A 23,883-nucleotide genomic window follows, 5' to 3' on the forward strand; every position below is an offset into this window, starting at 1 on the left:
AACAAGCCCACACAGTTCTGGGGTTCAAAGCTCATTTTCCTTCATATTGCTCTAAAACAGCCAAACTCACAGAGTGGATGGAAGCTCATAAATGAGGCTGTCATCAAGTAGATGGCAATGGCTGATGCAGCATTGGTCATAATCTAAGTCTGCAAAACGTTCCCCATCCAGAGGAAATTGGCATCCAAGAAATATCAGGCTTAGCTGCCCCACTCTGTCTCTGGTAACCACTACCCTACACATTTAAGCTCAGAGCAACACCCTGGAATTTGAGGGCTGGAGCCCATCCTAGTTCCATGCATCCTTCCTACAGGGCAAATATACCAGCCCAGTGTCTCAGCTGGAGGAGGAGACAAAACTTATATGGACACTGTGAGGACATCAGCACTGGTCTTATGACATGTCATATATGGAAACAAAAATCAGAGTTGTCTTTTTGTCTAAGTGATCCAAGAAAAACACTGCATCCAGCAGAGAACACCTGATGGCAAAGCAGAGCTCTTGCAGAGGGTTCTATTCCCGCCTATACACACGGTTTGCAGCCTGACTTGCTCAGTACCAGCTTTAGTTTGACTGTTCATTTGCTTTGAATTGCATGCAATACTTAGGGAAGCATACGTGGGATCGACACGAATACAAATGAATTGCTTAGGTTTGGAGTTATGACAATGGCACCAGGAAATGAGTTCTCAGGGGCTTTAAAAGAGGAGAAAAAGAAATCAAAATAAAAAAGAAAGGAAAGAAAAGAAAATCACTGTTGCCTTTTATTTGAGTTCCTCATATTTTCATCTTCTGAAAACATTACCTCAGTTAACTCTCTGCACTAAACTTTTTTATGATAGGAATAAAGTTCTTTTCATTACAAATAAAAAAGCATACTCCCCAGCACAGCAGCCCTGCTATCACATCTAAGGCACCTCCCAGGGTAGAGCTATTCCAGATCAGAGAGAATTCTCATTGGAACCAGCGGCTGGATTGCACTTTTCATTTTGCACCACGGCAGACAGGAGCAGCTGGTGGGATCCTTCGGAAGCGATGCTGTGCCGGTAAGCAGACTGACTGCACTCAGCAACACAGCAATTCCCAGTGACCCCTTAAATTGCAGCCTAGGAAACACTGACCAGTGCCTGGGCTCGTTTATCACGGACTGTGGGAGCTGTTGACTTCCTCTTGCACCTCATTCCTCCTGAGGAAAGGGCCATGACAAAGGCAGGGAAAGGTGGAGCTCACTGCAGGCGCTGGCTCCTCACAGCAGGGATTATTTTGCTCCTGTAAAACAATCGCTGAAGGCTGAAATCTGCTGTGCCTGAAGCCTGACAGTGAGAAGTGCTCTGTTGCTTTGCTCCCAGCTCTTCCACCCAGCTGGGACATCAGCAGCCCACATTTTCCTCTTCATGCCTCACTCACCCTCACCCATCAGCTTTGGGGGTGGGGAGGAGGATGGTGGTGACTCCTTTCAAGCCCTTGCACCAGCTTGATCACCAAGATCAAGGTGAGTCAGTGATCTTGTGGAAAGGTTTGAGAAGATACTCTTTAAAACCAGCATCCCTGGCACCAGCTGAGCAATGAAAAGCTCAAAAGCCATCCCACAGCTCCTGTCCTGCAGCGCTGCAGTGGCAAGCAGGGCACAGCCTCCACGCTCTCCAGCAGAGCCAGAAGTCTTGCTGCCAAACCCACGCACAGCCTCCTCCCACAACTCTGAGATACTCCTGGTGGTTTTGTCAGCACAGCAGAATAGTAGCATGAATATACACAGATACTGTCAAGGACAGCAAAGAGCAATCAGCACAGCCAGTACTGCTCTAAATGCTGTCAGAATATTTATAACCTGAGTGTTCTGCCCAGGGAGCTGCAGCCTAATTTAGGCTCCTGTTTCCTGCTTGCTTCCCTCTTCCCAAACACATGATAGTTTTCTATCATTAATCTCCAGAGTCTCATACTTCCAGTGTCCTGATCTTTTCTTTCTCCTTCCTATAAACACAAGCTCTCCTCCTACTGCATGGAGCAGCTGACTCGGTCACCTTTCCTGGCAACACTCACAGGATCAGGCCCATGACAAGGAATAAATCATTTCCAGGTGTCTGTGCACACAAAGATCAGTAAAAGTGGATTCACACAAGAGGCTACTCAGTCCCAGCTGTATCCTCCCATTTTGGTTTCAGAGTGACTCCTTTCAGATTTATTCCTGCTCTTTCAGTCATTTTCACCGGACCAGAAGTCAGTCCCGCTCAGCACAAGTCATTGTGCTGCTCCTTTTATCCTTGAGCTCAGCCACTGCAGTTCTGTGCACTGGCACAGATATCAGATGCAAGGGGATTTTAGAAAATTAACTGGCTGCCATGAGGAAGGATTTTTCAGCAAAATCATAACCAGATTTGAAGCAACGTGAAAATCCCGACAGGAGCAGGCACAGAGGTGAAGAAGTTCACAGCTCCTACTGCAGTGATTTCACTGGATGGAGCTTCTGCCCCAGTTACCACAAGGTGAGGGAGGGAGGGACACACAACCTGACCACCCACTCGTGCCTCTGGCACCTTACTGAGCCTGGCTGAAGGATGCCCCCAAAAATGGCCCGCATCCTCGATACAGCCTCTGACCTCCTAACTCTGCGGCCTCTGTGCATTTTCAGACTAGTGTCCCCTTCAGAGGGTCTTTTCCTGCTCTGCCTTTGCCACAGCCTTGAGAAATATTATGTCTGCCAGACCCTAAAAGATGAGATTGCTGGGCTTCTCTCAGCTTGCACTTTGAGAGGAGCACAGCTCATTTCCTAGGCACAGGAGGAAATGTCTTCCTTGCCTTCAACTAGTGATGCACATCACACAGAGGAACAGCAGATTAAGGACTTCACCAGTAATTGCTATTAATGCTAATGGGAAATGTATCTATTTGAAAGATGCACTTTTAGACAGATGTGTACTGAACAGAGGTAAGTGAAATGCTGCAGGATGGCATTTTGTTCATGGGAAAAAAAAAAAAAAAAGAAAAGCAGAGCTTGCTGACTGAAACCACTGACCCTCACTGGCACCGGAATGGGAAAAATTATCAAAATGTTTTCAGTTTGTAATTCAAATTATAATTCCAGCCTAAGCAAAAGGTATTGAAAAGCCCTCAGCACTACCGACAAAAATCAAGGACTTTTGCTGACTAACAAATAATTCACTTACTCACCCAGCACTAACGTGAGGGCACAGAACTGGAGCGTTGGGGGAAGATGTAGGTGGGTAATTCCATTAGCACTGTGCATGTCTCTTCACATAAATCTTTGTGGCATTAATGAGGAAACGAGGCATCAATAATACAAGAAGTTTGGTTCCTTGGATCCACTTCTGGATCTCAAGCAAGGACAACCCCGGTTTTCCCACCTCTGCCAGAGCATGGCTTGTGCATCCCCAAATCTTCACATGGGCTCAGGGCTGCACTGGTTTGCAGGCATCACTGTGGAAAATGTAAACCCTTGCAAGTAACAAGAAACACGAGTGCCATTTCCTCAGCATTCACAAATTGGGATGCCGTTAAAAGCATTAAACGACACGGCAGAGGAGGAGAAGGGGTTAACCATTCAGGAGCGAGCAGATTTGCTGCGTGCAGCAAAGGCACAAAGCACTTGACTCCGTAACATCCTCACCAAGTAATTGTGTGAAGGCTCTCGGTGTCGCGGCTATTGTTTCATCTCCTTATCGGCACGGCACACTGCCGCCGGCTCCGGAGCTCTTCCCAGAGAGGGCTCCCCCCGGGATGGTCGGGATGTTCACACACACACACAGAGCCCCATTATGATGAAAGTGCTCCCAGCCTCTGCCCATCTTCCTGCACACCTTTTTTTTTTGCCTTTTTTTTTTTACAGACTCTCACGATGAGGAGCAAAGAAACAGGTTTTGCTTTTAAGTTAGAAAAGTAGCACTGCTGCTGGGGGGGAATAAAGGAAAAAGGAAAAAACTGGCTGCTATTCCAGTGGTGTTTCTTCCTGGGAAAGCTTGGTCTCCTGGCCTGCTAGACCTAGAGATAGGACCTGTCAGATAAACACTGCACGTTTCCCAGCAATTTCTGCCACATAATCGCACCAAACTTGTTTACAATTGAAATCACAAGTTATTTCAAATATTGATCTTATTTTTAAAAGATCACTTTTCTCCAATGCCTAAAAGGATGAAAACAGCAACTACGTGGAGGACAGACACCCACTTGTCTGAAATTTCTGTGTGCCAAGGCCACAGGGACCACCTCCCATGGGAAGACAGGAGCTCAGTGGATTGCAGCTGGAAGAAAGGATGGGGACCTGCCTGAGCGCCTTTTCAGCCAGGGCAGATGGAAGAGGAACACAGAACCCTGCACAGCTTTCTCTTCTTCAACACCTGGAAGGATCTTATTTTCCTAATTTTGAAGGGAAAGAATCGGTTTGAAATGATGTGGTAGGTTTATGAGCTTTTGGCTCTACCACACACTTTTTTTTTTAGGTACTGGAGGAGAAAATAGTCCAAAACACCAAGTTTTGTTCTTGATGGCTCTTCTTTTTGGCCTACTAATGCTCCTTGCTCATGATTTTCTCAATTTCAAATGAACTTCTGATTGTGCTTCAACCCTTCAGGAGCAAATCAAGGGAAGATACAACTGGACACATGGATCACAGATCCATCACATTATCAACATACCAGCACTTTTCTGCTAGGCTGCCCTTTTTCAACTTCAATGCTCTTCTCATTACAAGATGCAAAATCAGGTAACAAAGGAAAATATCTCTTCCCTTCTGACCAAATCCTAAGTTCTTTCCTGCTGGTTAGATACGAGTCCACATCCCAACCTGGCAGACACAACCTCTCCCGAGCTGTGCTACAATCACTGCACTAAGCAGTTTGGGGGGGTGGAGATATACCATTAATGTTTATTTTTGCCTTCCCAATGCTACTACTTCTTGGGAAGGAAAGCTTTGCCATAACCTCAACCTTTGCAAGAGTCACAGAAGATGAGACTGAAGCTCTCAAGGGCCATCTTTCCATCTCCCAGCCAGGCCCTTACACAGCTGGATTAACAAAAGTGCTCATCCAGCAATCAGAGAGCCTTGCCCTGACACAGGCAACGTGCAAGTTCTGTGGCTGCATCTGCCCTGCCCCAGCTTGGCTAAAGACTTGGCTAGATCTGGTTTGAGCAGTGCTGTGCCTCTCAGTAAACATCCAGAGCTTTGCTAAAACAGGAGCTGGAGGAGCTCACACCTCCAGAGAGCCTACTCTCCCGAAATATTTTTCTCCTCCCAGGCTTTACAAACCATTTTGCAACCGAGTTGGCAGCTCAGGAATTTAATTGCGAGTCTCAAGATATTGGGTGGCGGTTTTAATGAAAACTCTGGCTCCTGGGGAATTCAGGAGTCTCAGGGATCATATAAAACCAATTAAGTCTTCTAATTGCAGCAGCAACCTGAGAACGCCCAGCAAGAGAGTCCTGAAGGATGGAATCTGAAGGTAAATAAAAAGACCCTCTTCCTTCCCTGCACAGTTTTTATATAAGAAAATGCTCTCAGGATTTTCAAACAAATGACATGGGAGGTCCAGGTCCTAGGTACAAAGCTTCGGTTTAGAAATATTAATATTAATATAGAATGGGCTGGCAGGGAGAGAAGATAACAATTGCTTTAAGCATTAGTAATGACTTATTTTTATTATACTAATAATAAGATTAAAGCACTTCCACCGCAGCTTGGAAGGGATAAAGCACATACCTTGACAGCAGCCATTGGAAATAGAGTAACACCAGGCAGTTTAACAGCCAGGCAGAATTACCAGTTGCATCCCTTTGACATTGATATATCACCAGGGTGTGAATTCAGCAGGATTCAGGGATTACAGGGCAGCTCTGGAGTATCTGGAATAGAAGAAAAACACACATGAAGTTTTAAAGAACTAGAGCACTCTGAGTTACGTGAAGTTTAAGTCCGAAAATTAGTATCCCACCCTTTCCTAAATCTGGGAACCTAGGAGCCAATAAGCAATAAAGCCTGCAGTTTTTATGATTTAATGGGAAAGGATATGTCTGTGTTCACAAATCCAGCTGGCTGGCAGAGGAAGGGAATAAGGATGGCCAGAGTCTCGTATTCTAGCTGTAAATGATGATTCTTTCCTCCCATTATTTTCTGGTTATTAAATTTAAGTTGAAAAAGCAGTTTTCCTTATGTTTATGCACCCACTCCGTTAATTGGAAGTAAAAATATGTCTGTTTATGGCCAGCAGTGCTCCCCCTGTTTGGGAGAAACAGGTTATTGTGCAAAATTCATGTAATTGGTTTCCATAGCCCAAAGCAAATCAGGAATAATTTCTCATAGCAGAGGAGCAGATTTATCTTGAAGTGTCCCTTGAAATTTCTCATTCAAAGGCTGATGGCTCTAATGACTGCCTTCAAATTGCTATCAGTAAAAGTCTAAGCAAAAATGAAATTCAGCGTGCAATTTGGCAAACAGCTGTGCGCTCACAGCCTTCAGCGACTAATCTAATCTGGGCTCTAATTTCTCTTTGTGTAGATTTGTAACACATACAGGCTTGAGTTTAATAAGGCCATTAGCACAAGTAGATTTGCTCAGGCCCACGAGTGCTTGCAGAATAAGATCCTGCCTACAGTGGGCTGGCACCAGGCCAGCCCTGTCCCTAACCACTGTCATACAGGCAGAAAAGGTAACTTGGATTTTCCCCCTTCCCAGCGGGTCTCTCACTGACCCCCACGCTAAAGACTTGAAACCAAATGACCCCAGCACAGCTCTTTGCACAGACACAGACCTCAGGTCCCACCTCAGCCTGGTCTGTGCCTGGATGGATGAACTGACCCGCTCCCGAAGCCTGGGGAGAGTCTCCCTTTCCAAAGCAATCAGCATTTGCACCGATCCCCCTTCCCTGCTGACCCAGAGCCAACAGGACAGAGCAGGAGTAAGTGAATTACCTGCTATTTCATTCCCTCTTTGCTTGCAGATGAGCCTCCTGCATTCAGAGCGAGGGACTGCCTCTGATTAAATTGAATCAAATGTCCGTGTTTACGAGACGTTTTGACCGACAAATCATTTTCTCCTGTCAGGCTGAGATATGACAATGATGATAACTCAAATTTTTGGAGTCAAACGGCTTTGAAAAGCTTTCCTACCATCACAGTCCGTGAATGTCAATGGGTTTAGCTAAGTGCGGTGAAGACTGATGGCAGCCCTTCCTGCATCTCCTTTTCCCACCAGAGCTCTATGTAAAGCTGGCTGGCAGGTCTGCCCCGAGAAAGGATCAAAGAAGACACTCTACTTTATTTATTATTTGCACGATATTGAATTTATCTTTGCTTTCCCCATTAAAAAAAGATACCGCTATGAGTTAAATACTGAATTAATTTCCTTCTGAAAAGAGAAATCTCCCTGGAATACTGAGGTGTCTAAACAACTGAAATATATTTCCAGAGTAAGTAATGACACTCCTATTAAAGGAAAATTCAGAACATCATTAAAAGCCATAAGACCCTATTGTACAACTACAGCTTGTTGAAGTAAATGAATGAATACAAATCCTGACTTTGAGGCTTGTTTTTCAACCAGCTGTTTCTGGGAAATGAGCCCCAAAATCCCTCTGGTACCCTCGTGGGAAAGCCCAGGAGCTTTTCACTGCTGTTTCATTTAGCCTGCACCAACCAGAGAAAACTTTGAGCTATGTTTTGAAGGCTTGCTTTGCAAACATGAAAGAACTGGCTGTTTTTGCTGTGTCAACCCTTTTGCCCACCTTTAAAATCCAGAGAGTGGGGCAGCCACGTTTAGCATAAAGCAACAAAACAGGTAAGGAGAGCTCTGACACCGTTATGTCGAACTACCATCCATCACCTTTGCCTTCCTATTTCTAGAAGTGAGGCTGAACTGCCTCCTTCCTTGGCTCCCTCTCCATTTATTTGCTTTCCAGGGGGGATACCACAAGGAAACGATGAAGAAAGTAGAAAGGAAAAAGGAAAAAAGGCACAGCACAGGTTCACACATCTGTGCTTGGGGCCCTTTCACTCTTGTGCGTGGAAGGAGGAAGAAGGGGAAGAAAGGGGAAGAAAAACCTGGGAAATAACATGAGGCTGAATAACAGACTGGGAAAAAATACAGCAGCTGGATTTGCTGGGTGAGAGAGGAATACAAGAGCAGATTGAAAACTAGCCCCAAAAGAGCAAGTCCTGGAGGAATTTAATGGAAACTAAATATTGGTAAGAAAACAGTGTAAGTAAAGCAACAGGGTAAACAGGAAAAAGAACACAGAGAATTCCCCATATGAAAGAAATACAACATTTTTGTTGTAGCAAAATCACAAAGATTGTTGACAAAAGCAATTTCAACTAGGAGTGATGGTCACTGAAACCCCTGGAAGATTTTATACGGCCTTAAATAGACACTGTACCAGACCCTCAGCCTCTGAGCAAATAACTGTGGGATGAACCAGGTGTGCAAGCAGCTATGGGGTGCTCTTATGTGGTCTTGAATAATGCAAAAATAATCCACAAAGTAGAATTTAAGATGCATCATTCATGCCTGGTAATCACCATGTTTATTCAGGTGAAGAAAACTGGTCCTAACCCACACTGTAGTTAGGAAAGTAAGAGTTGGAATCAATGCCTATCCAAACAATAAGACTTGATGCAGGGATGGAAAACCTTAGAGAAATCCAGGTATCTGGATCTCTCCAGCACTGCAGTGACAAGGGAGGCATTTTGCTTTTGTTCTATTTCCAGCACACGTCTGTGCAAAGCAGGCACCTGACAGATGAGCTACTTGGCGACTGCTCAAGAGTCAGGAACAACTGGTCAGATTTTAAAGAGTTTGGGCAGCTGAAGGACCAGTGCTGTGCTGGGTGGGTGAAGGCTGGAAATGTACAGGAAGCACTGTCACTCTCCAGTAGCCACCAGTTAACAAAACACCCCTGCTTTGGTTTCACTGTGTGCAAGCAAAACCTCTCAGGTGAGTCACCTTTCTTAGGTACCTTCTACCTAAGGTCAGCAGGAGTTTTGTCTCACCCCCATCACAACAACCTGTCCTCCTCTGCAGCAAGAAGTGCCTGAGGCAAGGGGACTTGCCAAACAAGAGGTTTGTGCTAAGGGAAAAACTCGATCATTTTTAGTGCAGTTAAAGAAGATGAAAGGATTTTCTGTGTCTGGGGAATTCACCACTGCACTCTGTTGTTGCACAGCAGTTTTCCCCCCTGTGTTATCCCAGAGGCAATACCATCACTGCTGATGGACTCAGCCCTGGCCAGTCTGTCCTGGAGCCATCTGGAATTGGCTCTGTAGGATATAGGGGAAACTCCTGGGCAGCTTCTTACAGAAACCACCCCTGTAGTCTACCCACTACCAAAACCTTGCCATGCAAAGCCATTACATGGACCCAGCAGCTGGGAGAGCCCCAACAACAGCTGCCACTGCCACCCTGCTCCCCTCCCCTCAGTGCCATACACATCACTGCCAGCTCTTCAGAGGGCTTTGGGGGTACATGATACCCCCCAGCACAAAAAATCCCCAAATAGAACTTACATCTCGGGCTGAAAGTTTTCCATCACTGCTGTTATTGTCTTACTTTTTAAAAAGAATTCAAAAACATCTTGTCTGCTGTGATATTTCACAAACAACAAATACATTTTGTGATCATGCAGGAAGAGACACCCCCAAGTGCTTCCAGAGCCAGAGAGATTATTTATGGACTCTTCCATGATCTGTGAGACCTGAGCCCTCATTAAGGTCAAGCCAAATTACCTTACAAATAATTTAACCTCTACCTGCAGCTCCTTGACTCTGAACTGATAGATTATGCAGCCATTAATCAGCTCCAAGTCTGGCCTTTGCTTTTGACATTCAGAAGGTAAACTTACTTCATGCTGGTCCTCTTATTGAGTTTCTCAGATATATTCATACTCAGAAAAAGAAAAAAAAATCTAATTCCCTACTAAGCATTGATGCTTCATGAAAGACTGAACACACCTTTTAATAAATTTGTTTGTAACGCACCGATTTCATTTTGCCTCTTCCCAAGGAAGCAGATTTCATTTTGATGGGCTGGAAGACACGAGAGATAATTCATCACTGCACGTCTGGGTCTGTAGTTAGCTGCAGAGCCATAAATTTGGGAGACAGCACAGTAACTGATCTTCAGTTAATTTCCTGGAAAGTCTGAAAACTTTGTTCTGGGTGATCGCTGACAAAGATATAATAACAATGAAATGACCCAAGATGGCCAAACCCAATTTAATAGTTTCCATAAAGATATGTTTTATCAGAGCTCTGTAGGACTTCATTCACTGCTACAACAGCATTCCCCACATATAACCAGTGAAAATTTTGATTTTTATACCCTGATCAGATTTGTTTGGCCTGGACATCTGTGGCTATGTTTAGCTCTCAGATGCGTGTCTTTAATAAGAAATAACTGCATATCCAAGGGCTGAGTTTCACCCAGTGAGGATGTTCAGCGAGGTTTAATTTTGAGAGATGATCAAAGGTCATGGCCTTATAACTCAGTGCCTGCTCCAGCTCCCAACAGATGGTGGGTATACACTTGATATAAAGCTCTGACTTTCCATTACTGTCACAAGGCAAGCTGTAGAACCACCCTTTCTTCATTCGTCTTAATTAAAAATATATCTTCTGGCTCATGAAAAAAAAAAAAAGAAAACTGCTTTTCATAAGTGATTAATGACCCTGCAGATATAGTCAATAGCCTTCCAGGGGCCTTTCTGCCCAAAGTCTTGCTTCATTTGCTGCCCTTTATATCAAAAAAATTTTGTGATTCCTACATTAAACCTGAAGGATCGGACACGAATAAAGAAAGAGGATTTAGGTATTTTAGGTATGTACAGCTTTCTATGGGACATATGGAAAAACATTTTATAGATATTTCATGTAATAGATTAAAGTGGTTTACATGAAAAACCTCTAACAATAGTATTTCAACTTCTGATTTCTCAACAAACATTTCTTGTTCTGTTTGACTTCAAGAAATCAAAATGTATGTGAGGCGATATTAATTCCAGCTGTTTCCTCTTCCTATTCATGGGAAATTTTCATAATAATAAGTGAAACATTATCGTTTGGTTCTTGCCCTACCCCAATTAGTCTTTTCCTTATTAGATCCAGTTCTAGCCTCATGAGATCCTTATTGTCTTCTAAAAATACATCTCAACCAATTCACTGTGGGGAAAACTTCAGGCTTTTAAAGCTGAAAAGAGAAGACAAAGGACAACAACAAAACAGGAGCTAGAAGAAAAAAAGTTTGACATTCTGGGGTTTTTGTTTGTTTGGGTTTGTTGTAGGGTTTGTGGTTTTTTTTACTTTATTTGTTTGTTTTTAAATGCCACCCTTGCCATTCCTGGGAGAAGTGGAGGAAGCAGCTTGTTTTATGGCTGGGAACTGGTGGTTTTGACTACTTTGACTATTTTAATTGAATTTTACATCATTTGAGAGCTCAGTAGCTGAAACAGCCACAGCTCCAGAAGCTCTACAGCCATGTGTGTACATTATACATCCAGATCTGTCTACATGTGCCAACACATCCCCAAGTTTCCCCTAGCTGTGTGCAACAGAGAAGTAGATTTTTAAGACCTTAGCAGGCAGCATGAGGGATGTGTTTCCAGAGGAGGTCCACTCTGGTTGGAGAAACTCCATAACTAATGGATTTTTATTGTTGTCAGCACTCAGCAACACTTTCTGGGCTGGCTACGGCCAGACTGTCAAAGCTGTTTAGCACCCAAAATACTCATCTGGCCTAGAAGCCCCGCTGCTAATTTTAGTGGCTAAAATGAGAGCTGACCTCAATCATGCAAGGGAGCTCTCTGGAAAAGTCTGGCCACAAAGCTTTCATCTAAACTGACTGCTCCTCAGGCAAGCGGTAAATATCTTCTGACATTGTCCTCCTACTTTTTGTGCCCTAACATATGCACTCTGCTTATTTATAGAACCTGTGAGCTTCACATCCATCAGGCTGAATCCCTCGGGACAAAAGTCGCACTTGGTTTTGCGCAGTGCGGCCGATGGTGCCTTCGAGCCTCCAGGAGCAGGGGCTGGCCCTGCTTTCCCACCACACAAGAGAGGGCAACAGCATCCAGTTAACCCAGTTCAGATTCAAGATTATTTCTGGAAGCAGTAACAACTAAGAGGAACAAGAGTAGGAGGGAAGAAGCTGATGAGCAGAGTTTGTGAGCTCTGGGCCACCACTCAGGAAGGGGAGCAGAGGGAAGATCCCACCCCACCAGCAGTGGAGGCCATCCTCCAGCCATCTGCAAGGATTGCTTCATTTGGAAAGGTCCTGCCTTGCCGGAGGGCTGGGAGATGCCAGGGTGGAACAGCAAAGCCTATTTCCAAAATACAGGATATTTCATGTTGGAGACACAGCCTTAAATCCTACTGTCTTTTGCAGTCAAATAAAGTTCCACCAATGCTCAAGTAGTAAAAACAACCACCAGATGAAAAACACACCCACAGCAAAAACCAATTTTGCCCAGTTTGGTTTAGGGGAACTAACCAATAAATCAGCAGAAAAAGTTTACTATTTACCTATGAACCTATATTTACTGTTTTACTATTTACTACAAACCTAAATTTACTATTACATTTAGAGATTAGTAAAATGATGGTTCTTCTTTTAGAGCTACTTGTAATTTCTTTTTGTGTTCTATGTGCAGTAACATAGAATAGCACAGACAAAATCCACATGACAGTGCATCAGCCTCTAAGTAAGGATGGACACAGTACTGCAGGTGTTTGCAGGTGCAAACAGTTGACCTGAAGTGTTCAACTACAGAAACTATCATCATGCAACTATCCATCTTCATCAGATGTAGGCAGGCAAGAAAATTCCCTTTGTCTAAGGCCACAGTGCATTCTGGTGGGCACTGAGCTCTCAGGCAGCTCAATCATCACACAAATAAGTCCTAATTGGCATTCCCAAATGTTTTGAAATCGGATTGCCTGCTGCTGGCACTCCAAAAGGTACGCCCCGGGAGATACCAGGAAAAAAAAAATAATCAAAGATCACTTGCAATTAGATGCAACAAACCCATACCCGACTGGTGTGTGTCAGGGGTAAAAATAGCAACAGCCCAAATGGCAAATGCCTTTTGGTTTGTCAGGAATTGAATGTGTAGCATCCAGTGAGTGGTTATTACAGACTCTGATCAGCAAAGCAGGCAATCATGTGCCTTGTTATCGCACTGCCTGCCCATGTGAACAGCATCAAACAACTATTAAAAGACACCCCCGCTCACCCCCAAAGGGAACACTGGTGGTGGGTATCTGAAAACCTCCTCGTTAACAAGCTAACCTTTGAGACTGCTGAGAAGGCAAGGAAGCATTTACCAGCCACTCCATCCATAATTACGGAGAAGAAGATCGTAGCTCATTGTCTCTCCCAGAGTGGGGAGAGAGAAACAAGACAGGGACAGTTCACACCGTGCCTGTGGCAAACAGCCCTTCCAGGGCAGCTCCCAGCCATGGGAGGCAAATTATCCATGGGGCTGCTCTCCTGGGGCTGTTCAGTGCAGGGATGAGGCATATTTGGAAACTCCCCCAAAGCCTTTCTACTGGTAATGGGAAGTTCTGTGGCACACAACCCTCAGGGACCCCAAAACACCCTGGTAAAAAGTAGCCTGAAATGCCACACACACGGATGGGGAGTGGTGTCATGTGTCAGGGCTGAAGCACTCAAATGTCATGATTTCTCTTCCCTGGAGTTGGGAGGTTTCCCCAAGGCCTTTCAAACACATAGGGATGGGGACTTCATTTTATGCAGAATATCTCATAGTAATTCCCTATTTTTTATATTTCTCCCTCCTGTGTCATCCAAGAGGCTTTAAAAACCTAATTATGCTTCAGGATGCAGCCACCCGACTTTGTTATGGGTATATGTTCCCATTTACAGCCTAACTCCTTTTTGTCTCCAGCCTCATTGCAAGAAGGAAAGGCACACCTGAGCCTGCACCAGGCTCCCTGGGGGTTGCTATCCTACTCATGCTCAGCCTTTGCATCAAACCACCAGTTATCTTTCCAATTAATTGTAGGTATCATAGTGGCTGACAGGACAACCTTACTACCAAGGGATAATTTAATATGACTAAAGCATAATCAAAAGTGTTAATAACCTCAAAATTTAATCTGTGCAGAAGTAGGATTTATAAAAGGGATAGGACGACTAAGGCTAAGATGAATAATGTTAGTTGTAATATTACAGCTAGTTGTAATAGTATAATTAGTTGTGATATCCAGAAATAAAAATTACACTGCTTTGAGTTCCAGGCCGTGTGCCAAAAAGGAGCCGTTAGTCACAGAGCTGAGGAACAGTTACACAGTCCATTATCTCATAAACCGCAAGGCCCAGAAATGAATCCTGCATGTCACGGGAAAATTGAGACTCTGCATTTTCAGCAGGAACATGGCTTTTCATTTCAGCCCTTGCACCAGATCCTTTCCCGTTATTGGAATGACGTGCTTTGCCATTTCCACCCTGGAATGTGTTTGGAGAGAGGTATCCTCAGAAGCCCTCCTGGCTGAGCTTCACTTTTCCTTTGGGCAGGGTCCCAGCTTCTCCCTCCAGGCCAGGCTGTGGCAGATAAAGCTCCCCCTGGCATCCCTACCTGCTCCTTTCCTCCACGCTCACCACAGCCTCGTGGAGGAAAAAAAAAGTCCCAAACCAAACCATGTTGTTAAACCCCAGCCTTTTCCTGCTTTTTCCTTGCAGGGTAAGGATGCCAGGTGATGGCTTGGCTGCCTCCATCAACAGGTGCTTCTTCCTCATGGGGTTATGCAGCCCCTGCTGCTCCCTGGCTCAGTGTTCAGGGCCAAACGCTTTAATGACAGAAAGACAGAATGGTTGGGGTTGGAAAAGAACTTAAAGATCATATCATTCCAACCTCCCTGCCATGGGCAGGAACACCTTCCACCAGACCAGGTTGCTCAGAGCCCCATCAGATCTAATCCCATCTAATCTAGTAAAACACTTCTAAAGCCAACACACAGAAGGCAGCAATAGAGCTGGCACTCAGTATTATGATGAGTGAGAAGAAGCTGTACAAAAGCCAAAAGTGACGTGACCAAAAATCACTTTAAAAAAAAAAAAAATTATGAGCAGATAATTTTTACCATCTCATTGTTACTCACTTGCATGAGAGACACAAGCAATTGCTTGAGCTGGTAGGCATTTTTTTTTTAAATTACTTTGAATGACTTCTATATTATAAAAGTTATTTTAAAATGGTTTCCTGCTTTTTAGGTAGAGATAGAGAAATTAAATGCTTTTTCAGGTTGTGCCTATCCAATTCTCCTTCATTTCCTCCTACATACTTTCTTTTCTTCCTCTTCTGTCAGTGCCAAAAAGAAAAAAATATGGGGCCTGTAAAGGAGGAAAACTGGGAAAGAAAAGATAACTCTCTCTAGGGAAAACAGGCAGGAAGAAGAGAATAGAAGTTGGGATTTTTTTTTTTTTTAAGGGGAAATCACCTGGATTTGAAACAACTGAAACTTTTGTCCTCTTCTTACACACACACATCCCTTTTCTCCCTGGTCCTGGCTGACTTGCACCTTGTGGCAGGCACGTAGGTTCTTGTTTTGCTGCCCAGGGCTGCTGCTCCACAGGATGGAGTTTGCTAGGAATGACGGTCCCAGGAGATGTTTTGCGTAGGGATAAAATGAGAACCAAACTGGGTTGGGCTCCTCTGATGCCCTTTCCCTCACACACACACTCCTTATGCTGCAGTTGTGCTCCTGCTATATCCTCAGTGTGTTATATATATTAGGAAAGACACTCCTTAAATACATCTGGGGAAGTGCTTCCCCCCACACACACGGGAGCCCTGGCTCAGAGGCAATTAAACACTCCAGGCTGCACATGCTCACACAATTACCTTTTGTGACTGTCACTAAATAAACGCTGCACTGAGCCAACAAATCTTACAGTGGCCTCATTTTTCTAGCAATGATGCCTCAGGCGAGGCCTGCGTGGCCCAGAAAGGAAAAAGGTTAACTTTTGCTGCAATTCCCTAATCCTGCTTATCTGCTTCTTCTCCCTAAACATCTGCCAGCTTCAGACACCTGTTATAAATACCAGTTTTTCTTGCAAGTGGTTCCTGGAGTCTATCAGCAACCTGAGCAATTAGTATTGTCAGCAAATCATTTATTAACTGGACTATTCAGTATCAGCTAACCTAAGACTAACTGTGTATTTAATTCCTGTCTAGCAGGATCAAATCAATCAAAAAAAGAAAGTCCACAGGTAAATATCAAAGATCAATAGGTAATAAATTAAAACTTTAATTAAAACCTTATCTGAATGCTAACAAAACAACATACAATAGAGATTATTTCATATCAGGTAATTTTGCTTATCTTCAGGCTTTCTCCTCAGTTCAACCCTGCTGTTACTTAAGTACATGGTGAAAAGGTTGGAGTACATTTTTTGGCATCGTATTAGAGCCTTTCTCCTTCCCCATCTGTCAGAGACCCTTTACAGGCAGTTCAATGCCACTTTGAGGGTGAAGAATGACCTCACAGAAGTGGTATTTTCCTGCACATTTTCCCTGGTGAATTTGGAGCTGCAGCCACTGACCTTACTGGCAAGGAGACAGTTTTACTGCTGGTTGTTGTGTGAGCAGAAGTACCGAGCTATTAAAGAGGGAACAGGAGCTGGTTCCCTCTGTGTGTCATCAGCAGAGGTAAATAACATCTATGCACCTCTGCTGTGCAAACCAGAGAGTAATTAGGGGGAACTGCTCAGGCCATTGCATTGACAAGCTGATATCTGTTCCTGCCCTTGGAGATTCAGGCCCTGTGCTGTACCCGACCCCTGCTACAGCTTTTACACTGTTGGACCAACAAGGATGTGAGACAAAGAAAGCAAAAGCACCATGGCTAATTTTAAACTATGCTCAGGTACACCACCTTCAACAAGATCAAGGCCAAACACATACATCAGTAAGTTAAATTCTACTGGGGTCGTGAATGAAAGAAAACCAAACAATAAATCAGCCTTAGCAGATCATTTCATCCGCACTTGACACGATCCATTGGGCAGATTTCACTGGCAGGGAAGTCACAGGCTCAGTCTACAGGATGTCTGCAAACACCCTCAGCTTCAGATCCTGCCAAGAAACCTGAAACACCAAAACCGTCTTCTCTAGTCAAGCCAGCCCTGCTCACAAGCACCAAGTGAACATACCTGCAACAAAGGGGAGACCTGAGTGCTGAATGTGGACAGGAAAAGCACAGATTCCAGTAATTCCTGTTGGCTCTCCTACACTCCTGCTCCCTCCCCTACATCCTATTTATACCCTCACCTTCCAGTCACTTCCTTTTGGCAATGCCCCTCACCTGAGGGCTCCTTTCCCCACCTGAATCCTGTTTCTTGCATTAGCTTCTTAGTCACCAGGAAAGTGCCTTGGTGCTGAGTCTGCACAGAGAGATGGCAACCCTAAGTTCAAATATCTCTAAATTCAAAAAGCATCTTTACATTCAAATGCAGAGCTGTATCCCTGCCACACACCTGCCTTGATGGGACTGTGCTTTATCTACTGCCCTTGTGCTATTCCACTGGTGCCAATAAGTATCAGCTTGGTTGCAGTAACTGGGCTTCTTAAAAAATCCAGCCAAACTCCCCCTCAAATAGTTTAGCTTTTGATTTAGTACAAAGCTTTAAATCAGCAGTTTATTTTTGGAATAAAAGAAAAATAAGTGACCAACCTACAAGCAGGGTACAATGAGAGCTTTCACTGTGCTGAAGTGTCCCAACCCCATCCTTTGCTTTTGGGCCTAACAATAAGACAAGCAACTTTATTTCATGCAAATGTACAAGATAGCCCAGCTCTTTGAGCACCCCCTGCTTTTTCCCACCTAGGTCCTGGATCTGATGCTTCTCCCTGTGCCAGCCTGCAGCCAGACAGGAGCCAGCCCACGTCTCCCTTTTTTTCATGCTGACTCCCATTGCACAGGGCTGGAAACCGCCAGCAGGGCGAAGGAGGGAGGGCAGAGGCATCAGCATCTTGCACACATCTGTCCCACTGCCCAGCTCTCAGCTGCAGGTGAGGCTGGAGCCAAAAGACCTAATGAAGCAGAGAAGAACAGCCACGCTCCTGACACAAAAGGCATGGCAGGCTTTCATCTTCTGAGAGGTTAAAAATAAACAGTTTAGCTTTCAGCAAAGTGGTCTGATTAGAGGCAAAGAAAACTACACTGCTTTCCATGGGAATGGAATATTTTGTTGCTGCTGCTTGATCTTGTTGAAATGTATTAAGAACACAAAAGAGTGCAATTTCAATATCTGGAGAGTGCTAGTATGCTTTAAAATTTTAAATTCAATTGATTTCTTTTAAAAGAAAGCTGGCTGATTTTAGTTTCTTAATTAGTTCATTACCACTGCAAATGGAGCATGTTCTTATAAGCTTGTAGCAGGATATTATAGAAATATAGAAACAGCTGCAACCCACAACAGAAGAGATACAGACACAGGCAATAATATCTGTACATAAAAATCAGAGACTTAAGATCCTCTAGGTCCTTTACCTCCTCTCTAAAAACAGTTCTTTGACTCATAAACCTTGATAAATTTAAACCCATTACAAAACAGATACTAGTTTCTATGGAAAAAGGATCAATCCTTAATTTTTTTTTTTTTTTTTTTTTTTAATAACGTGTAGGAATACTTCATAGGAATAAAGACCTGCCTACACATGCTCTGGAAGCAAAATAACTCAATTAGTTTTGAGTTCTCATCTCGTTACTGTGGTTCCTATCTCCGTAGGGAGGTTTCTGTCAAATGAGCAGCGTCCTATTTCAGTGTAACCCAGATAGTAACAAAATAATCACTCAAAATGGGGCACCACTGCCCTGACCTTCACTGTGATAAATACTAAATACAGGTGTGAAGGAAAGGCTGCTTTGCTGGTGTGGCTGTTCTTGTTATAGACAGTCCCCAGGGTAGGATCCTCTCCAACATTTCAACACACACCGATGGGACGTTGCCACAGCATTGCCCAACTGAAATTTTCTATCAAACAGATGTTAAAAAATACCCCAAATCTTTGCTCTTAGTTAAAATAACACGTTTTGATGATAATAAGAAAAAAGTTTCCGTTTATCCTCCCGTTTCCTCAAAGTGAAATTTCAACAGAAACAATAAACCCTTTAGGTTTTCATTTTGACAGCGTGACATTTCTTTGACAGAAATTTTATCTTATTGTAATTTTAGGTGACAGGGCAACTTGAGCTTCTAACCAAAAGGCTGCTGTATTTTTATCTGTATATTATGTTTCCCCACATGCTTGCAGCTGGCATGTGCTCTTGTTCCAGTACTGATGACCCAGGAAAGAAGCTGGAGCCAGGAAAGATTTGCCCACAAACCACCACAGCCTGATTTAGGACAGCTTTCCACTGCAGACTAGTCACATTAGATATTGATCAGTATAAATTAGCATTGATACTGTGGCTCAAGGGGCTTTGCTTTTCTTTTATTCTTCTCATGTAATGGCCTCACGAAACCAATCCTTTTCTTTGTGTAATGCTGAAGACCCTGTTTGGCTAAGGCTTACTATACATTTAATATGAAATATTATCCATGGATATATTCAGGAGTGGACCCACAAGAGATGCAGGTGCTGAAATACCTAATTTCCAGTGCCTGCTAATTTTCACAGCCCTGACCCAAGTGCTGGAGCTTTTTATTGAATGTACAGGGAAAGCCACGGAAGACAGAAACAATGGCAGTTACTAAGTAAGAAACACTGAGGAGAAGAGTGGGACATGAGTCCCATTCCTGGATGTAATTAGGTGGCTGTGGCTCATGAGAAATCAGAGCCTATTAACAGAGGAGCCTGGTGAGTACAGGTGATGGGGGAATTGTTGGCAAACAACGACCTGGGTAAGGGTATTACATACCCCATTACAGCCATTACAGAATTCTCCCTTTTCGCCATTTCTCTTCTGCTCACAGACACTTTTTGCCATTTCCTGATGATTCTCGCTGCTCAAACAGGCTAATACTACACTTTGATAGGCTGGCTCAGCTAAAAGCTCCTCAGGGTTCGGTACTTGCAGCCACATGGATTCGCTGTGCAAACTTAATTGTAGTAAGGACTGGATTTAAGAGCAGCAGATCAATGCCCTGGAGAGTTGTTAGGGTGAAATACAGAGACTTCATCCACAGATAAAAGGAAGAATACCATGCAATAATGACAGAAAAGGCACTCATCAGCTATATTTTCACCCATTGTGCTGTGTCTGGAAAAAAAAAAAAAAAAAAAAGATGTATTCAGTTCACCACTTTAGTAATTTTGCTTTTAACAATATCTGACTTTGTATTCAATCAGCAGACCCTACTATATGAAGCAATTTTTTGGACACCTGGTGGTTTGACTGCAGACACAGCCTTCTGTTCCTGGCCAAATACATTTCTGCTTCAGTGCCTGCAAGAAGATCACCCGAGGAGAGCAGAGCAGAGCCTGCCAGCCCCACACTTTCCCCACACAAAGCACTGGGTTTGCATCAGCAACTTTTACATACAGACCTCCTTCACAGGTCATTTTCCCCTTTATATCACCTGCCTTTTACCTGCCTAGCTTGGGCTTTGCTGTACCTCGTGCTACCAGCTTTGTGCAGCAGATGAGTTGGTGGTTCCCGGGCAGTTTTTCCCACTGCAGTTGGACATTTCACAGTTCCTATCAAGCTGAAGGCCACTGCCATTTGGATGGTGCTAAACAGGATCCTCCCTGTGAATTTAAACAGATAACGGGGACAAATTGTAATGAGGCATTTAGGCACAGCCCTCAGCACACATGGACAGATGGAACAGCAAACCACCTCTTTGCTATGTGGGTTTTTCAAAAAAAAAGCTAAAACCCTCTCAAAATAAACCTGTGCTTATTTCTTCCAAAGTAATGATAATTGATTCAGACCTCCCTGAAATGAATTCAAGCTCAATAAAGGTCGTGGCCTGAGGAAGAGCTGTACCTTTGCTGTGCAGGGGAATCCAGCTCGCTTAGGAGCCTTGTGAAAGCTCTGGCTCTGCAGGTGGGAGGTTAATTTCCAACAGCCTGATTCAGCAATAAAGCAATAAATACAAAATCCTCCTCAGGCCTTTCAGACATGAGCACTTGAGAGGCACTGAGAACAGATTAGCACCCTTCAAAATGGGCTCTTTTTTTAACAGAAATCTCAAATCCCACTGGTTTGCCTGAATCGGTATCCCCTTTTGACTGCAGCTATGTGCAGCACAGAGCTATTTATGTATTTGTTTAGTGTAACTGGGGACCAGCAGGCTGTAGTTAAAAGTGTGGCACAGGTTTTGGGGGTGTTCATTCATGGGCAGCACCATCAGAGTCCCATGGCAGGGCTAGTTTGCAGCTGCCACCCTGCTCCCTCCTTCCTACCCCTGAGGCAAGAAGGGGCTGAGCAATGGATGACTCTCCTGGGACATTGGCATTCCCTGCCTTTCCTCCAAGCACGGGGGAGGCAGCAGGACAAGGGGTTCTCTTCACTAGAGAACAATGTCTGTCCCTTCCACCATTGTCGCTTTTAGCTGACTCTTTCAAAAGCTGGAGTGAAACTTGGCTTCCTATTTCTTTACCGTTCTCATAGAAGGGAAGCTGCAAATAAGTAATATTTAGGTCAGCAGAATCACATTTATAAGCCATAAATCAAATCCAACAGACCTTGAACGCTTATTTGTAGCTTATAGACCACAACTTTAAACGTCCTGTGAATCCCCAACCGCTGGATTTTGTTTCCGCAGTGTTTAGAAGGCAAATCAACAAACTCTCCTGTCCCCAGAGGGGTCTGTCATCTGCCACGGTGACGTGCTGACACGCTCAGCAGCAAACAGCACACGCAGCACTTTGTTCACAAAATCCCAGCTTTTTGTCAAATAAAACCGTGTTAGGTGGATGACAGCAGTGAGTCGCTGCTGTGCTCCCTGCGTGCAGGACTCCTGGTCTTCTGTGTGTAAGGCTGGCTTTGTTCTTTACATCCCTGTTTTGTCCTCCTTACACACAGACATTTTACTTCACTGTCTGTATTACCCTTCCCTTTGAATCCCTCCATTCTCTCACGTGATGCTTTGTGTCACTCATGAATACAAAGTTTGGAGAGTATCTTTTCAGTCAGGGAAAGGACTTCCCCTTCCTGCACCTCATCAGATTTTCAAAACAGAAATAAAATGGTCTTCTGCATCACTACGAAATAGTCCCCACATGTGGGAAACAGCAATTCCCATGAAAAAAAAAAAAAAGAATGAGAAAGTGGTGACGTTCCCTTAAAAGGTGGTGAAATGTTTGCCCTTTGGTTAACAGAGGAGGAAATGGGTTTGAAACACATTAGTGGTGTATCCACTAAAATAAACTTTCCAATATACAAATGCTTACATTCAGGAGTAAATATCCAAAAATTGCGCTGTGCTCACATGCATCACATTTTGCACAGTCAACATGTGGTAGAGCTGCTGCTGGTTGAAGTAAGGCAAACGTGACCTGTAGATCTTTCCCTTTCACGTCCTGTTTCCCCTTCTGCACAGCACTATTTATGTGGGGGTTCCTGTCCATGCAGGCTGCTTGGCAGTTTAAAGAGAACAGTAATTGCTCCTTCAATGAAAGAGGGGGGAAAAAAGGGCTCCCTGTGTCTTGTTTGCACAGTTCTCTCCCTTTAAATGGAAAAGAATTACGAGATGCAATGAATTTTTGAAGGGGAGGAACGGTGAGCCTCGGCTGATGCAGCTCTTCTGACGCAGTGGAGCTGCGCTGATGTGCCTGTGTGAGCCACCTCCAGCCCTTCCCTCACTGCTGACTTTACAGGGATAATGTCACTGCTGGTTTTACATGGGTGATGTCACTGATGGCTACTCCGTGTGGGAAAGCAGCACAGCTCTGGGTGCAGGCAGGTGAGGCTGCGATTATCCTGTCACTGCAGCAACAGTTCCTTGCTTTTCCTGCTGTTCGTTTACGGTTACAGGGAAGGACAGGGATGATTCTTACAACGTCTCACAGGAGAGCTCTCCTGTGTCTGCCTGACGATCAAAAAGGGGATTTGTAGCTGCCTGGGGTTCATTAGGATCCTGTGTTGTGGTGACAAGCAGCCTGGCCGAGCTACAGACAAGAGCAACGTGTTTATTTAAACGTCTGTGACTTGCAAGCTCTCAGATTTTTGAGAAAGGCCAAGTGCACATCCAGCACTCACTGCAGGCAGGAGCAAGATCCACTTCAGAAGCACACGGGAAAGAGGAAAGTTTTGTTCCTGGGAGGCACCTGGAAATTTTACAAAGCCTCCCAGCTCTACACTGCCTAAAATATTCATGAGACACACGGGGATCAAGTAACAGAGACACCATGTGATGGAGAGACAGAGAGATGACAGGTGATATCCTTCTGCCAGGCAGGGTAGGCAGAGGGAAAAACCACTGAAAAATCCACGTCCTCTCCAAACGAACACCTGTGGAAAATGGACAGTTCAGTCCTTGCAGCCATTCCTCTGCTGAGATGCTCCAGTGGGGTCAGAAATTAGGAGCCTGTCTGAGCGTCCTATTCCCCACACCCATCTCGCCAGCAACTTAAAAAGATGTAAAAAATTAAAGCCCTGCTGTAGTCTGTTGGATAGCATACAGGATAATAGTAAAATGGCCCAGCTGCAGATGATAATAACAAGAAAGGGCAATATTCCCCCCATTTTCCTCTAAGACTGCTTGTGGTTCACCAGCTGGGGAGCTGCAGGGGTTTGGGAGGGCAGAAAGTGGTTCCCCAAGGATCCCACATGAAGTCACTGCACCTACCTCCTTGGAAAAGAAGAGTGGATTTTTATCAGGCAGAGTTATAGGTGTTTTTGTTTTCCTTTCATCTGGAATTTGGGCTCTTACCTTAACAAATTACTGCCCTTCCTGATAATACATCCAATAGA

The 23,883-nt window shown here is 44.2% G+C and overlaps 1 long non-coding RNA gene across 3 annotated transcripts in view; it reads right to left on the reverse strand.

The window, feature by feature from the left end:
- Nucleotides 1-23,883, reverse strand: part of LOC126640196 (uncharacterized) — a 92,425-nt gene that overhangs the window by 17,064 nt on the left and 51,478 nt on the right. For 2 of the 3 annotated variants that reach the window (XR_007628952.1, XR_007628951.1), the window contains exon 3: nt 5,711-5,853. This is a non-coding gene — a long non-coding RNA (uncharacterized LOC126640196). Of the gene's footprint in view, nt 1-5,710; nt 5,854-20,578; nt 20,707-23,883 lie in introns of those variants that run through there. The other variant, XR_007628953.1, reaches the window with a different exon arrangement.

This window comes from Myiozetetes cayanensis, unplaced genomic scaffold, assembly GCF_022539395.1.
Source record: "Myiozetetes cayanensis isolate MyiCay16 unplaced genomic scaffold, myiCay2020 scf2-11, whole genome shotgun sequence".
Classification (NCBI taxonomy): domain Eukaryota; kingdom Metazoa; phylum Chordata; class Aves; order Passeriformes; family Tyrannidae; genus Myiozetetes; species Myiozetetes cayanensis.